Source organism: Amblyomma mixtum, chromosome 2 (assembly GCF_055824585.1).
Source record: "Amblyomma mixtum isolate Tamu chromosome 2, ASM5582458v1, whole genome shotgun sequence".
NCBI classification, from domain to species: Eukaryota; Metazoa; Arthropoda; class Arachnida; order Ixodida; family Ixodidae; genus Amblyomma; species Amblyomma mixtum.
In genome coordinates, this window is record NC_143013.1 from 212,283,826 (window position 1) to 212,301,288 (window position 17,463).

General features: G+C 45.6%; 1 long non-coding RNA gene across 1 annotated transcript in view; it reads right to left on the minus strand.

Annotated features, from left to right (window-relative positions):
- LOC149362477 (uncharacterized) overlaps positions 1–17,463 on the minus strand; it is a 29,684-nt gene that overhangs the window by 7,742 nt on the left and 4,479 nt on the right. The window contains exon 2 of the long non-coding RNA XR_016288506.1: positions 6,536–6,604. This is a non-coding gene — a long non-coding RNA (uncharacterized LOC149362477). The remainder of the gene's footprint in view (positions 1–6,535; positions 6,605–17,463) is intronic.

Consider the following 17,463-nt stretch of genomic DNA (forward strand, 5'->3'; position numbering starts at 1 on the left):
GTTTGCAGATTGACTGCACCCTGCACTATATGATTTATACTTCCCGTAAAGCAAGAACATAAATTTTCGGGCATAGAATTTGACAACCAACTCACATTCTTGGCACACATAAACCTCCTCAAAAAGAAAGCTTTCCACTCCCTGAATATACTCGAAGTACTGTCACGAAAAGGCTGGAGATCTGATAGCAGATTTCTTTTACAAATCTACAGGACTGTAGTACGCTTTTCGCTAGACTACGGATTCGCTATGTAAGGGTCTGCGAGGTGTTCATATCTATGGCGGCTGGACCGAGTGCATAACCTTGGTTTTCGTGTTTTAACTGGCGCATACAAAACATCCTCCAGAAATAGTGTCTATGGCGAAATTAATGTACCTGTAGAGGTTGATGTGGAGGTCGCCAAGGATGCGACCGCGGCCACGTTTATTTGACGGCTCCCAGAGAGGAGATTGCGGCGGAGCAGCGGCGGCAGCGGCCCGCCCAGGCTAAGGTCGTTGTTGTTTTTGTTGCCGTCCTCCCAAGCGTTCTCTTCTGCGTGCGGCCACCGCTTCGTCGTCCTTGCGCGTGCGGAAACGGTGGCGCTAGAGAGGCCCCCACTCAGAGCGAACGGCGAGATTGTGCGAAACGTAGAGAAAATTTAAACACTAAAAGAGAGCGTTGAACAAAAAGAAAGGTAGAAATGGGGAAGGAAAGGCCGATAAGACCAGGTCGGTAGTCCGGGAAGTCTGTCGGGCGGGAGAACCAAGCTCAGGTGGTCGAGACTGGCTGCTTCGCAACGGGCGACGGGTGCAGAAAGGGCACGGTGAGGACATGAGCAGCAGACATGACAAGTCATTCAGGAAGCGTCTACGGGATGGTCGGGCACCAGTCTTCAAGCGTGCTGGTTGGGCTGACAGTGCGCTTAAGGTGAAGTGCATCACCCCAGCAGGTGTGGTAGAAGGTGCCACCTGTGGCAGCAGCAGCGGTAGAAGCGGAGGCGATGGCGCGGGCGCTCGAGGCGGCGGAGCAACTACAAGGCAGACGAAGGCGGATCGAGCAACGGGCGGCCATCTGATGGGAAAGCCGTGGTCGCTTCGGTACTGGCAGCGGTGGTTGCAGAAGTAGGGCACAACTCCGGAACGTGAGCGTCGGAAGGAACAGGATGCTCTTTTGCTCCGACCACAGGTGGTGCTTGATGGGGCCCGACCAAGCGCGTCCATTTCGTAAGCATCCCACCACCTTCGGTGGCTATCTCGTCTTTCGCGGAGGCAGAACCACTTGCGAAGCCGACAGATGCCCAGGGAGCCATGGTAAGTGGTACGGGTTGCGTATTATGATCGGCAGGGCTCTGATGGGAAGTGCATGCGTGCCTCGCCACAGGAAGAGCAGATGGTCTCACCGGGAATGGGCATGAGGTGGCGGCCCAGATAGTGGTGTCAGGCTTCTTTCAAGATGCTAACACCGGTGGGGAGGAAGAAAGTCCTACAGCAGTGGCCTCGTCGGTCTTGAAAGCAGGTGCTGGCACCGGTACAGGATTTTTGTCAGGCAATGCAGGGCTGTTGTCAACCGCCATGCTTGTTACTGCTGTCATCGGTTTGGCCTGTTCATCCGGCTCCTGATGACGTTCAGTGCTGTGCGGACCTTTTAAGGGGGTGGGGAAGTGACGAGCAGGCTTGATCTGTGCCGAGGGCTCTTCAGCACCAGCTGGCCGCGGCATCAAAGTCACAGCCTTTCGTTGCGTCGGAGATGTTCAACTCGTTTGGCGCTGCTCATATGGGGGAGTGAGTTTTTCCAGTATAATATTTTCGTATTTCAGCAGCACGTAGCTTGATAGGGTATCTTAAAGGGCAACTGCAACACATTTTAAAAATTTCGCGATATTCAAGGATTTAAATCTACATAGGCTTTAGGTAAAGCATGCCAAGTGTTTTTGCACTAGGATTTAAAATAATGACGTAATCGAGAATTGAATTTTGCGCTTCACCTTAATGCCCCAGAGGAGTGCAGAAAAACTCGACGTGATGTCACGGAAGGTATGATTTCAATTACCGCTGCCGTCAGCCACGCCCTGCCCTGACTCGTTAGACGCTGCCAAACAACTCTCGGCAGAGTTCGTCTTTGATGACGTTGGTTTTTTTCCTTCAAAATAGGCATTTGTGCGTTGAAAATGTACCGATACCTTCGATGACGTCATCATGCGCCCCCCACTTGGCGTTGTGCGCTGCGGAGAAGCTTGAAGGGCGTCCAGAATTTATTCGGCGATTACTTCACTATTTCAAGTGCTAGCCCAAAAAGGCTTCGCATGCTTTACCAGTAAGTTTCACGCATTCTATCCTCTTAAGCTCATTGATTTCTAAAACCTATGCAGTTTCCGTTTAATAGGATAATTATTTTTTAAAGACAATTCACTAGAAAGCAGAATAATAAACAACCACATACCACCGGTTGGATGCGAACCCACGAACTCCCTAATAACAAGCAATAAAAAAAGTTTCACAGCTCACCCTGAGTTCAAGGACTGGTGTACATTCTCCTAGAATAATCGCGTATTTTAGACTAGAAGCCATGTTACGAGCGCAAAATGAGGATTCTCGCGCAACTCCCGATAACAACGAAATTATTTTGGGTGCATCGCCTGCCCTTCGCTGTTGCGTCGTGCGCTGAACTTCTTTTGTGCTTGTACGCCAAAAGCTGCGCTTACTGACAGTTTAGAGCCTTCGTATATCCCTCCTTGTTGGTACTTGCTGTGCACTGCACTTTAAGTCTGCTTATCTGCAGCACGTGGACGTTCAACACCTTTGAAACCATCTTGCGTTCGGCATGGATCTTTATTTACCTTGACTGAAACATGTAACTTTAATTAATTCTAAATTCAATTCTTTACTCTTTTTCTGCCAAGTTAACTTGCAGTCTTTTTTCCCAAAACGCTTCCTCGCTTTTTAAACGCTAAGCAGTCTTTAAGCCCTAACGAAAGTATCTGCTCATCAAAATGATCCGCTGTCTGTAAAGGGCGTTTCACCTAAGACTTTACACAATTCTTAAAGATCGGCTCTCTGAGTACGGACGATGTGTTTTTCTACATAGTATTGCCATCACAATACAGCTATGACGTGCTAACCAGCAGGCTGGCTAACAAGTATTTAACTGCTAACTTTTGAGTAATTAGCGTTAGGCTCTTTAATTGTTGAGACATATAGACCATTGTGCGCAATATCATACCAGTTTTTATAATTTCGAAAACGTGGTTAGTCTCGCCGCTGTGGCGAAACAAATTCTGGCTATTTGCATGAGTTACGTCCACTGGAGAGGTTGCCTTGTCTGCAAGCTTCTTGAAAGCGCATGTATTTTGGCGCGACTTTCCCAAATAGGCTGGGCCTCAACGCAGAGGGCAATCATGTTTCTTTTTATTCTAAAAACCGATATGGATACTACGGTGGGCTACACGCCTCTCAATAACTAAGGAGCCTAAGAGCAATAGTTAAAAAGTTAACTATTCGGTATTGGTTAATCATGATGCTAATTAGCATGGCTTAGCTGTTTTCTAATGTACTACACCGCTGTAGTGATATGCCGAAAAAATAATCTTCTAACTCAAAAAGCGTATTTTTATAAATTGTGTTATCTTTTCTGAAACAGCCTGCATATATTTATTCATTGCTGATTTGAGCCTTCCTAGACACTTTTAACGCCAGAGCGTTCAAGGCCCCGTTCTCCAGAAAATCCGGTGTCGGCGTTGTGAGCGAAAAATCACGGGCATGGCTCTGGCAGTCTCTAGAGGGTAACCTAGGAGGCAGGTCGGCCACATAGGTCACGTCACCTTGCAGCGGCGTCACAACCTGCCCACAGGATAGTGAGCAAACTGCCCACCACGGCAGTTGAAGTTCAAACTGACTGGTCGCCCGAGAAGAGTAACCTGGGGTGCACAAGACCCACCGCTGGAAGCACCTGCCACCACAGGGCAGTGGCTCATCGCTCAACCGTTCCACCAATGGGCCAGAAGGAGCATGAGGAGTCCAAGGGATATATAGAAGTAAATTAGAGATGACCTTCCACATATATGTGAATTGCCCCATTACGCTATCGCATATTACCCCGAAGACAGAGCTTTAGTGTGCCTCCAATTTTTAGGTTATGTATATCCCACTGGTGCATAGAAATTCACTACCTTTAATTTCAACTGTGAAGGGTGGGTTACGACGGCTCTTTGTCGACGTCTCTTTTGTTTACAGACAAACTTGCATGTAAGCAGGCACCGACTTATGTGAGACCGATACAGCGCCATTTCCTTTTCTGAAAAACCAAGTTATCAATTTGCCAATTTAGGCACGTATTCGATGAACAAGAAACTTACAACACATTCACTCATGCGGTGTAGGCTCCAGTAAATGAATAGATTTCTTTTACATTGCACGTGCCGCCCCTCTCCGGCTTCTAATATCGCTGTTGGCTTCTGAACTCTGTGTAACGCCCGACGCCTTCTCAAATGATAGCTTCGCTGGTAAAGTGCTGCGTATGCCAGCTTTTTTTCCTATGCGAAAGCTCTAAACTCAAGTATTTTTTGTGTCCTTGCTGTCAGCACGCTCTATATAATGATTTCCATAGTTCAGCGCACTTTCTAAATGTTTCATACGTAAACTGTATGAGCATGAGTTGCTTTTTACGGATTACACCGGTAAGTCTACGGGAAAGTCGAAATTTACATGCCATAATGAGACGTTACAAGTGTCATATATGAATCATACAAAATGACTTCCATAAGTGGCAGAAATCTTGTGGTTCTGTTAATTTTCTACGTAATACGGACTCTACATTCCAGAAATTGCGCATCAGTAGCTCATATGGAACGGCGACACGAGCGCGGAGAGCAGGCTTCGCATAAGCGCGGACTTACAACTTAGGTTTATGACGAAGAGGCCCAGATTTATTGACGGGCTGCGCAAAACACAGGAAAAAATAGGAAAAATCCACGAAAGATTGATCTACAACCAACTCGCCCAAGCTTTTACATAAGCAAATTTTATTTCTCTTAGAAAGGGCCTGTTTTCATATTCGTTTAACCTCAATCTATTTTCCCATTGTTTTCTATTTTCTGCGCAGCTCGCGTACAAAACTGGGCCTGTCCGCAGTGAAACATCGGCTGTTCTTGTATACGTCTCCTCTCTGCGTACTTGTCTCCGCGCTGTTTCAGCAATTCACTAACTCGCTCAGGATTCTACATTGTCGTATGAAAGGTTTCATTGGGTGCGGTGCGCAGTAAATGGCAACAACGCACAGTTTTGTTTTCCCCGCATCCGATCAGAATTGGGCACTGCCGATGAATGAACTTCTGTAAAGAGGGGTAATGGCTGTTACTAATGCAACGTACCCAACTTCTCGTTCCAATTCGTGGTTCCTAAGCAAGCCAAATTTGCGCTATTCTACACTTGCAGTTCTACTCTCACTGATCTTGTACGATATGAATAATATACCTGAATCAGTAGTTGCACGAGGTCAGACACGACTCCGTGGCTGTATTCAGCCACACAGGCACCCATCCCGCTATCGAATAGATAGCTGCCGATACACCGATATTGATGTCGAAATACTAGCACATGGATGGTTCTGGTATCGGTGCAATCCTTTGTAAGTTATGTCGACTTTGATAAGAGAAACAATATTTGCAATATCTAGCTTACACAAGCTTTATGGGACAGTTTTAGAACCGGTAGCATTTGGTGCCCTAGATGGTGGAATTGCCGACATGTTAAATAAGATTAAGAATAAAAATTTATTGCGTGCATATAGGATAAGCACATCAATTCGGTATACGTGCGAGGGTCCCAAAGTCAAGTGACTGCCACGGGACTCCCCATAGATCAATACTAAATTGAACGACAAACAAGCAGCAACACAGGCAAATACATTTAGGAGTAATGACAATGGTTATTTATATACAGAAACTTTATACTTGATGGAAATGAAATGAGGGATTATAAGGCTGAAGAACATACAAGATATACAGAACAAAAATAACAAACCCCTATAAATAACTGTTGTAGAAAACCAGAATAGAGATAAAAGAACGTAGAACTGAAATTAGAATGCCAGGGTACAGTTGTCAAGCCACAACAGACAAGAGCAAAATTTCTAGCACATAAATGTAAAGGTACACATAGCATAATGCACCAAATATAACGGCAACCCCGCTTGCATACAAAGGCCATCACACCACAACATCATAATGGGCAAGACTTATAATAAGCTGAAGGGATGAACGACGAACAGATTAGATCACAGAGTGCTATATAACGAAGAGAAGAGAGAGGTAGACGACGGAGGCAGTGCAAGTCGGGGAGGAGAAATTATAAACTGTCCAGAACAAGTAGGACGCGGCCAGTTGGCGGTAATTGGAACCTTCTGCTGCGGGGTACGTAACTTGGTTAATGACAAGAATGATCTCTGCAGGGTGACTCCTTTTGATGGGAGCCCGATATCACTTCACGGTGGCAATCTTCATATCGCAGCCGCAAAAGCAACCACATATCAAGAAGTATGAATAGAAAAGAATAGTCTTACGTAGCAGGGAATGCCGTCATCCATCGAATGAAAATCGTTAGGGCAATGTCTTGTGCATCCGATAGGCTTCTGTATCAAGGAAGGAGAAATTTTGAAAATAATTCAGAATTACTTTTTCAGTTGCAGCTCAAACTGCACTGGTTGTTTAAATTTTTGCTGCCCAGAACAGGCAATCGTAATTGCATTTTGATAGTCTAATTTCGACGTTTCTACATTTAATACCATCTCCCAAATTGCAATGACTTTCGAATAGCTCTGAAAATCATGACAGGCTTTTCTCATGCTGGTAGGCGTGGTTTGAACTTTCTAGAGTGTTTTAACGAATGCGGAAGGAGTGGTTTGCAAAGACCAGTACATTTCAGTAAAACTTTTATACGTGTACAAAAAATTGCATGGACACCAAGAACCATGATTATTTTTCGAAGTTTGGAGTTGCTCTAACGAGGAGGAATCATGCCACAAGAGGCTGCTAAAATGCCGTAGAAATGCTAAAAGTTTACTGTTTTCTTGTTGTCAGTGCCGATTTCAGGCTCATGCTTTTCCAAATACCAGTCTTTCCAAATACCAGTTTTCCAGTCTTCTCACAGCGTTAACTGGAAGAGAACTGGCGAAACTATATGTTGTAATTGCGAATTGCTGTAGTGTTTATCATACCGCGGAAACTTATTTCTTGGTTCTTTGTTGATGAAACAGTCTGTTTTTTTCACGAACGTTTGCAACATGAACATCAAATACTAATCAAAACTTACGTCAAGACGATATTGTGCTCAAGCATATAGGCGACACAAAACTGTATGGTAAATATGTATTCTACACACATAACTTGCAGAGGAAGGTTTCTGACATTATTAATTTACCAACTCTGGGTAGTTCATTTGAGTAGAAATGTGTACTTCTGACAGCGGGCGAGAAAGGACCACACTAAGGGTTTTTTCGTTGTGTAGCACTCTTATGTTGTCCTTCATAATTTATTAGAGTTGATTTCATGGATGGCGCTGCCAGTATTATAACAGTAGTTACAAAGTAGTAAGCTTTTTTTACACCCTGGCGGTTCATCTTTCTACCATGCCAGAGGTCTTCACGTTACATTATCTTGATTTTTAACGTTGTTCATATTATGCTATAAAATATTTCACAAAAGTCGTATTCATTAGGTTGAGAGCATTTCTAGCGAAATAAGGTTGCGCCCTTTTGTGAGTGCACGCTGGCCAAAAAAATGAAGCATTTTTAACATATTGTTCGAGTTTAGCGTCACACTAGTCGCTATAGTGCAGCGGCTTGGACTTTTGTGTAGTGATCGCGATGGCACGGCACCTTACTTTCCAACTCGTGATCGGTTTTCTGTGAGGAGAAAACTGAAACCGTGCGTGTGGTCTGTACTTTATTGCAACTTGGGAACCGCAGTGGGCATACAGAGTGCAGCGTCTTCCCTGAACTACTCACACTTTGGGTGCAGCTTCAGAGCATTAAACAGCCATATATACCTACATTTTGGACTAACTGACATGTCACGCATGCTTCGTTATAGCATCCATGGTTTGCAGATTTCGTGCCGCTGATCAAAACGAAACTGTAATAAGTATGGTTTGGTTTGGTTACAGTAATAAGTATAATATTCGAACGCATAAGAAAGCATATAGTGATGCTTTTTGGTAAACCTGCAGATCTCCGGACTATTTCTTTACGGAGTTCATCACAAATGGCTTTATTAAAGAGAAAGCATTACATGCCTCACGATAAGAAAAATCCGTCACCGGAAGTTGTCCACTGAATGTGTCCGCCGGAAATGGTACCTCTCACGTGTACTTATTCGAAAGAAGAAAAGCGTTGGCATTGGGGTTTCAACGCAGGTCCTCTGAGTGCCACGCGCGCACGCAGCGCCTATGCCAACAGGGGTTGTTGGTGCTAGCATGTTAGAGGTGCATGAAGTGAACACGTTGTAGTGTGTACGACACTGGAGTGCGTTGGGATGGGTGTGCTGATGTTTTGCAATGATTACTTGCAAAAAAAAAAGTTGCTGAGGTGTCCAAGGGTCGCGTGATGAGTGCCACTTCAGAACTATAACTTGCAAAAAAGTTTATGACGTTCAAACGCAAATGCCTTCGTATTTCTGCAATGCAGCCGACTACAGTGCTCTCCAAGTTTTTATTACGGCACCTTATAGGTTCCATGAATTTCAGGCGTAGTAACCGCTGCTAACGGCAATAGAGCAGATCGAAAACTCTCCGACATATACAAGCCATATGTTGATAGCACTCAGTGAACACTCCTTTCATTAGAATGGTACCGTCTCTGCCATAACCAACCAGGTCGCATAAAGGGTCACTTGTGGAATAGTCCAAGCACTAAATCTGTGTAATGTAAGGAAAACCTTTGTCGTGAACTCTCAAGACCTCCTGATCTTTACGAAAGCCTCAAGGGTTATACGATTTCGAGCAAACCACAGTGCTCAGTCAAGATTGCAAAGCACGGTGCACGCAGGTGCGTACAGAAATTCAGGGGTAAATTGCAAAGCTCTCTTCACCTCACAACGATTCTAAACTCACTAGAAGAATGTCTCTTTAAACCTGGATACGTTGAATTTCACAGAGTTAGTGTGAAAAACTCGCGATCCTGTCTAGCCTGCTAAATACTTTCATATCTCACTGCCGTCATGGTCGCCTTCTTGACTGGTACGAGCTGTTGTTCCACCTCGGGACAATAAAGTACGGGACAGTACATCGTTTAATAAAAAAAAAAACTGGTGGTGATCACACGAAGTAATGGCAGAAGTGTCTTCGTCATATAAGACAGTATATTTTTTACTTTCGTCCTATTGCTGTTGTGTTTTAAATTTTATTTTACCTTAGCTTTTTTGTTGCGCTGCTCATGGGCTTATGGTGAACAGAGGCTTGTGGAGGATGAATTTGGGCGGGTTGCTGAGTGGATGTATTTTGGAAGTTGGGGTTGGAGGAGTTTTTAGAGGGTGAGTGATGCTATAGTGTAAGTTGGGGAAAAGATGGCGGCTTCACACTGTTTCACGCCTTCATCTTTAAACCACGCACACTATGTCACTATGTCACACTATATAGCCACGTTTCAATGTAGGCGGAACGCAAAAAGCGCCCGTGCGCTGTGCAATGTCGCTGCATGTTAAAGATCCTTAGGTGCCCGAAATTATTCCGGAGGCTTCCACCAAGGCACCTCTTTTTTCATTTCTTCTTTCACTCTCTCCTTTACCTCTTCGTTTACGGTGCAGTTCCGGTGTCCACCGAGATATTTGAGACAATTACTGCGTCATTTCCTTTCCTAAAAACCAATTTTTACTTCTTTTCCTTTACTCCTAACGTAACAATAGCGGCTCTTTTCTGAAGTAATCGCAGACACGCATTATATCCATGTGTGCAGGTTTTCGGTCCTTTCAAATCAGGAGTGTAGCATGCGTGCGCACACATTAGGTACTGACGATTTACCACATTCATAAATTGCGTCCCTTATTTACACTTTGTTTCTAATTTCCACTTTTTTTGTTCGAAGGAGCCAATTTCGTGTTACCTTCAGGACTTCAATATTCTTTGACAGCGAGCTTATATGTATCGGCTTGTATATGTTTTGTGCCGAGAAGCGAATAAAAGCTATGGCGTTCATCATGCCATGATTGAACAAAGTTTCAGTATGTGCATCGCTGTCAAAACACCCTTTAAAGCATATGAAATAAGAATTTCGCGTATGGTTTGTTATTTTGTAAAAAACTGCCCACTCGTACATCCGGGGCAGCGTCGTTGACGCAGAAAACCAGGGAGAAATGCCATCGTTCTTCGTAAAACTTTGCTAGATTAACGCTGTAACAGCTGCACAAAGAAAACGATGATGCCAAATACAAGTGTATCTGACAGTGCTCAGCTACCGGCACCCGACGAGTGTAAGAGCTGGTTGTGAACGACGCCTTGAAATCATTGTTAGTACACTACATGGCAACGCATGGAAGAAGACGGTGTGTGTTGATAGCCAATGGCAAAATACAAGCATGCTTCAGCGAAGTCGAATTTGATAATATTGACATATTATCAATGAATAATGACAGAAGCCAACAGCCACAGAAACCAAGGGGCACAGGGGATTTGTTTTTTTTTTTAATTAATTTATTTATTTTGTGCTGTTGTACGATTTTATAATGTTACTGAATATGTTATCGCTTAAAGGTAATTGATTAGAAAAGCCGAAGAAAAAACAACCACATGCCGCCGGTGGGATCCGAACCCACGACCTCCGAATTACGCGTCCGGTGCTCTACCTCTGAGCTACGGCGACGGCTGTCAAACCTTCTGCTTTCGGGGTTATTTATGTTTACAAGTAACCTAACCTTGAGAGTGTTCATCAGCGCCACCCACGTTCATAAGCGGCGGACGTAGAACGTCCTGATTTACCGCAGGTGTGACGTAGAACGTCATCGAACGGAGAGGGTGGAAGCTGTGTGAGAACCCTCTTATGCTTCCTATGGCATCAAGGCTGCCAGAATCGAGGCCCTCGCTAAGCAATTAAGCAAACAAGGAAGGGGAATGAGGGGCTCGTTGTAAATATGACAGAAGCCAACAGCCACAGAAACCAAGGGGCACAGGGGATTTGTTTTTTTTTTTTGTTTTTTTTTAATTAATTTATTTATTTTGTGCTGTTGTACGATTTTATAATGTTACTGAATATGTTATCGCTTAAAGGTAATTGATTAGAAAAGCCGAAGAAAAAACAACCACATGCCGCCGGTGGGATCCGAACCCACGACCTCCGAATTACGCGTCCGGTGCTCTACCTCTGAGCTACGGCGACGGCTGTCAAACCTTCTGCTTTCGGGGTTATTTATGTTTACAAGTAACCTAACCTTGAGAGTGTTCATCAGCGCCACCCACGTTCATAAGCGGCGGACGTAGAACGTCCTGATTTACCGCAGGTGTGACGTAGAACGTCATCGAACGGAGAGGGTGGAAGCTGTGTGAGAACCCTCTTATGCTTCCTATGGCATCAAGGCTGCCAGAATCGAGGCCCTCGCTAAGCAATTAAGCAAACAAGGAAGGGGAATGAGGGGCTCGTTGTAAATATGACAGAAGCCAACAGCCACAGAAACCAAGGGGCACAGGGGATTTTTTTTTTTTTTTTAATTAATTTATTTATTTTGTGCTGTTGTACGATTTTATAATGTTACTGAATATGTTATCGCTTAAAGGTAATTGATTAGAAAAGCCGAAGAAAAAACAACCACATGCCGCCGGTGGGATCCGAACCCACGACCTCCGAATTACGCGTCCGGTGCTCTACCTCTGAGCTACGGCGACGGCTGTCAAACCTTCTGCTTTCGGGGTTATTTATGTTTACAAGTAACCTAACCTTGAGAGTGTTCATCAGCGCCACCCACGTTCATAAGCGGCGGACGTAGAACGTCCTGATTTACCGCAGGTGTGACGTAGAACGTCATCGAACGGAGAGGGTGGAAGCTGTGTGAGAACCCTCTTATGCTTCCTATGCTTCCTCTTATGCTTCCCCTTGGTTTCTGTGGCTGTTGGCTTCTGTCATATTTACAACGAGCCCCTCATTCCCCTTCCTTGTTTGCTTAATTGCTTAGCGAGGGCCTCGATTCTGGCAGCCTTGATGCCATAGGAAGCATAAGAGGGTTCTCACACAGCTTCCACCCTCTCCGTTCGATGACGTTCTACGTCACACCTGCGGTAAATCAGGACGTTCTACGTCCGCCGCTTATGAACGTGGGTGGCGCTGATGAACACTCTCAAGGTTAGGTTACTTGTAAACATAAATAACCCCGAAAGCAGAAGGTTTGACAGCCGTCGCCGTAGCTCAGAGGTAGAGCACCGGACGCGTAATTCGGAGGTCGTGGGTTCGGATCCCACCGGCGGCATGTGGTTGTTTTTTCTTCGGCTTTTCTAATCAATTACCTTTAAGCGATAACATATTCAGTAACATTATAAAATCGTACAACAGCACAAAATAAATAAATTAATTTAAAAAAAAAAAAAAAACAAATCCCCTGTGCCCCTTGGTTTCTGTGGCTGTTGGCTTCTGTCATATTTACAACGAGCCCCTCATTCCCCTTCCTTGTTTGCTTAATTGCTTAGCGAGGGCCTCGATTCTGGCAGCCTTGATGCCATAGGAAGCATAAGAGGGTTCTCACACAGCTTCCACCCTCTCCGTTCGATGACGTTCTACGTCACACCTGCGGTAAATCAGGACGTTCTACGTCCGCCGCTTATGAACGTGGGTGGCGCTGATGAACACTCTCAAGGTTAGGTTACTTGTAAACATAAATAACCCCGAAAGCAGAAGGTTTGACAGCCGTCGCCGTAGCTCAGAGGTAGAGCACCGGACGCGTAATTCGGAGGTCGTGGGTTCGGATCCCACCGGCGGCATGTGGTTGTTTTTTCTTCGGCTTTTCTAATCAATTACCTTTAAGCGATAACATATTCAGTAACATTATAAAATCGTACAACAGCACAAAATAAATAAATTAATTAAAAAAAAAACAAAAAAAAAAACAAATCCCCTGTGCCCCTTGGTTTCTGTGGCTGTTGGCTTCTGTCATATTTACAACGAGCCCCTCATTCCCCTTCCTTGTTTGCTTAATCAATGAATAATGATGCCTAGACTTTGTACAGCAGTCTTGTTATAGGGTTCTGCCGCGTTTCATTATATTTCTGCATTGCTTAGCACCACTGACAGCAAAGAAAGTTCATTATCCATCCCGACTCCTTTACTGCCCTCCCTGCCTCCACTTCAGTACATATTTCTTTTCGAAGTGAATGACAGCGACAGCACCACTAGCATATAGTGCCTCATAAATATAACTATTAGCATATGGTCCCTAAGACGCACTTTAACACCCCGGTGGTTACTAAGAACGGATTACAGTTAGGTATAAAATATTTAAAGCAGTTTTCGTTCTTGGTGTGTTTGTTTGTTTGTTTGTTTCTTGGGATTTAACGTCCCAAATCGTCTCAGGCTATGAGGGACGCCGTAGTGAAGTGCTCCGGAAATTTCGGCCCCCTGGGGTTTTTTATCGCGCACGGACATCGGACCGCACATGGGTCTCTAGAATTTCGCCTCCATCGATATTCGCCCGCCGCGGCTGGGATCGAACCCGTGTCTTTCTGGCCAGCAGCCGAGCGCCGTAACCATTCAGCCACCGCGGCGGGTCTAGAGCAGTTTTCCTCATTTCTACAATTCTGATCAGTGCTTCAACTGTGTTTATACGTGCACTTAACGCAAATATTCGTTCAAATATCGTTTTCCTAGGCCGCCGCGGTGGCTCAGTGGCTATGGTGCTCGGCTGCTGGCCCGAAAGACGCGGGTTCGATCCCGGCCGCGGCGGCTGAATTTCTTTGGAGGAGAAATTCGAGGCCCGTGTACTGTGCGATGTCATTCGAGGCCCGTGTACTGTGCGATGTCATTCGAGGCCCGTGTACTGTGCGATGTCAGTGCACGTTAAAGAACCCCAGGTGGTCGAAATATCCGGAGCCCTCCACTACGGCGTCTCTCATAGCCTTAGTCGCTTTGGGACGTTAAACCCCATAAACCAAACCAAACCAAACCAAACCGTTTTCCTAGCACCATCACGACTCACATCAATGCAGTCTCCTCCTATAGCTACTTATCACTTGTTTCCTGGCGCGAATACTAATATGTGATATAGAGTATTGAAGACGTCGTCCACAGAAGAGTCCGGGGGTGATATGCAGCGTTTTTATTACCTGCACCAAGTTTTCTTAAACAAAATGGCGTTCATTAGCACATTTCGTATTTTGCAGTTGTCTTCGAAAGCATGGGAGCCACTTGAAATACGTGCACTTATGGACTGAGTCGGCTAAATAATATGTTTCAATTAAACTGTTATATAGATTTTTAAATGATTCGTGCAACAGAGAAACTGAGGTCAGCCTGCGCATACCCAAACTACTCGGTGAAAATTAAAAGAAAAATATCGTTGCGCGTTCTACACGCGAAATTATTCCACCTCCCCACCCGTCTTTTAATCTAAAGTAGATAGTGAAATATTGACAGTGAAGTTGATTTCTTCGCCTTCACTGGTAACGCAGCACGAGATCAACCGTTATGTAGGCATTATCGCCGCCCCTAGCACCATCCGTTCCCCCTTTTTTCTCTTTTTTTTGGGCGGAAGCTTTCAACCTTGGCGCTCGCACTCAGCGCCAGCAGTGCCACAGACTTTGCTTGCATTCCGCTGCCACGGCGAAGCGGCGTGTCCTGATGAAAATGAACGCTGTCACCTAAGTAACCTTTTTTTTTTGAACGGAAAAGCTTGTACAAATTCATTCGGGGGGATTGGAGACTCATAAGCGCGCACATCAAAAGCGGTTGTGCTCGATCTGGCCGCTGGAAGGAGCACGGCTAAATGGCATGACGGCTTGAAAACGTCATTTGTATTTCAGGCACCAGGCTGGATAAGAAATAAGAATCCACGACGAGAAAGCTGACAAATAAGGATTCATGATTTTGTTCACAACGCAACAAGAACGGGAAAGACGATAAGGTCACACCCGAGATAATGGAGGCCTTTAATTCACCAGAAAGGCAGTTTATGTATCATCAGCCCTTCCATTGCCTTATCCGAGAGGGAACTGAGGTACCTGAACTCCCACGTGCCTTCCAGAAAACGTCTGTGTGCTTGATAAGTGTTTCTATATATACCCCTTCTGTTCTTCAATAAAAACTAATTGATAGTGAGCGCTTGTTTGTGGTACTCTTTCGTCTTTCGTCTTTCCCGTTCTTGTTGCGCTGTGAACAAAATCATGAATACTTACCAACTCGCCCAAATTTCTGCCTTGCTTACAAATAAGGAGCAAGCCATACCAAAATGGAAAAAAGGACAGACAACCTGGTAACACAAGGGAGTAGTCAGAAGTGGCAATCTGAAGCCGAAAGAACGAAGGACACGAAGATCACATTCAATCAATATTTTTTCGAGGGCCTGTGTATTGTATATTAAAGATATCAATAATCCTAACTTTTAAAATATTTGGCAGTGAAGGAAGGTCGTGAGTTGACTGTAGAGAGCGACTGCTACGCATATAGGGGCACTCAAGTACTCAGGATGGCGGCTATTTTAAAATAATTCTAACGTAAATTGGGCAGTGTGCTATTGTTAGCACCATTTGCCAATGTAGTATAATAGATACTGGCGTGCCCCATGGCTCCATTCTGGGACGCCTATCTTTTTGTAACATAGATACTTGTGATGTTGTTAGCACTCGAAAATAAATTGACTATCGGCATCTCAACAAGATCACCAGGAAGGATGCCCATCTTCCGTGAAGTGATGATGCCCTGGATTTTTTACACGCAGGCGATATTTTTGCCCAATCGACCTGCGTAGCGGCTGCTGGCAAATCTCTGTCGACAAAAGGGACCGCGAGAAGGCTGCTTTCTTAACTACAGATGTCCTCTACCAACTTAAAGTAATGCATTTTGGTCTTTGTCACGACTCTGCCAAATTTTTTCGCGTAATGGGCTTGCTACTCCGTGGTTTTGGATAACTTGTCTATGCTACTTGGACGATGTCATGGTTTTCTCGCCAACATTTGAATGTCGCCTTCGACTTTCGTTCATCTTTGCGCTATTCTGTCGCGCTGGACTTCAAGTCATCTCAAAGAAGTGCAGTTTTGGTCACCGGGAACACAAAGTTCTAGGCCCTTTGGTTAGTGCTGCTGCCGTTCAGCGCGATCGCGACAAAGTCCGCGCCATCAGTGCTATCGTCATTCCGCGCACGTACATTGACGTAAGCAATTTCATCGTGTTCTGGTCTTATTTTTGCTCGTTCGTCCCAGTTTTACCAGAAGTCGCACACCCTGAGCACGCTGACACTTTTTCAAGTCTCACTGCTGCCCTCTACGGCACACCTGTCTTGGTCCACTTCGACTCCTCTGCCCCTAGCAGCTTCGCGCAGAAGACAGAACTCGGATTGGCTCCACTTTTGCTCAGCGGCAACGCGGCCACCCCTGCATGATTGGCTATGCAAGCCGCATCCTTTCTTTGCAGCAGGAGTATTCCATCACATAGCGGAAGTACTAGGCCCTCGTTCGGACCATTAGGAAATTCGGTCCTTATTTGTTAGACCGGCCGTTAACTGGTGTTACTGACCACCACGCTCTCGGCTGGTTCTCTTCTCTCGAGGACCCCACTGTCCGCCTTTGACTCTGGGCGTTGCGCTTGGAATAGTACGTCTTTTCTGTCGTGCACAAACTCGGAGGGCTTCATACATATGCAGACTGCCGTCCCGTCTTCTCTTCGATCCTCCCTATACAGAATCTGGCGCCTGTGTTTGCCTCACTCTACCTCCCAGACTGCCGACGAACAGGGTATGGATCCGAGCTTACGCTTCATCATCGACTGTCTAAACGCCGACCACCCTTACCCTTCCCTTGCCATGCTCATAATCAACGAGGGCACGCTATACCGCCTCAATATGAACCCTGTTGGCGCTCAACTCTTGCTGCCCCCGCCCCCCCAACACTGCGCTCTTCCGTTCTTGAACAATTCCATGATGCTCATACGGCTGGCCATATTGCCGTCGTTCGCACGCACGCCCGTGCTCTCCGACGTTTCTTGTAGCCTAACCTCTGTCGCTCCGTCCAGCGCTATGTGGCCTCTTGCGAGCGCTGGCAACGCCGGAAGAAGCCCTCAATTCTTCCTCCCGAACGCTTGCAGCCGATTGCCATGATGGCTGAGCGGTTTTCTCTTGTTATCCTTGACTTGCTTAGTCCCTTTTCGGTGTCCAACTCGGGGAACAAATGGATTGCCGTCGCCACCGATTATACGACGCGGTACACGATCATGCGAACCATTCCCACAGGCTGCGCTAGTGACGTGGCTGACTTACTTCTGCAGGACGTTCTAATCCGCTATGCCGCTCCCCGCCAACTGCTGATCGGCCA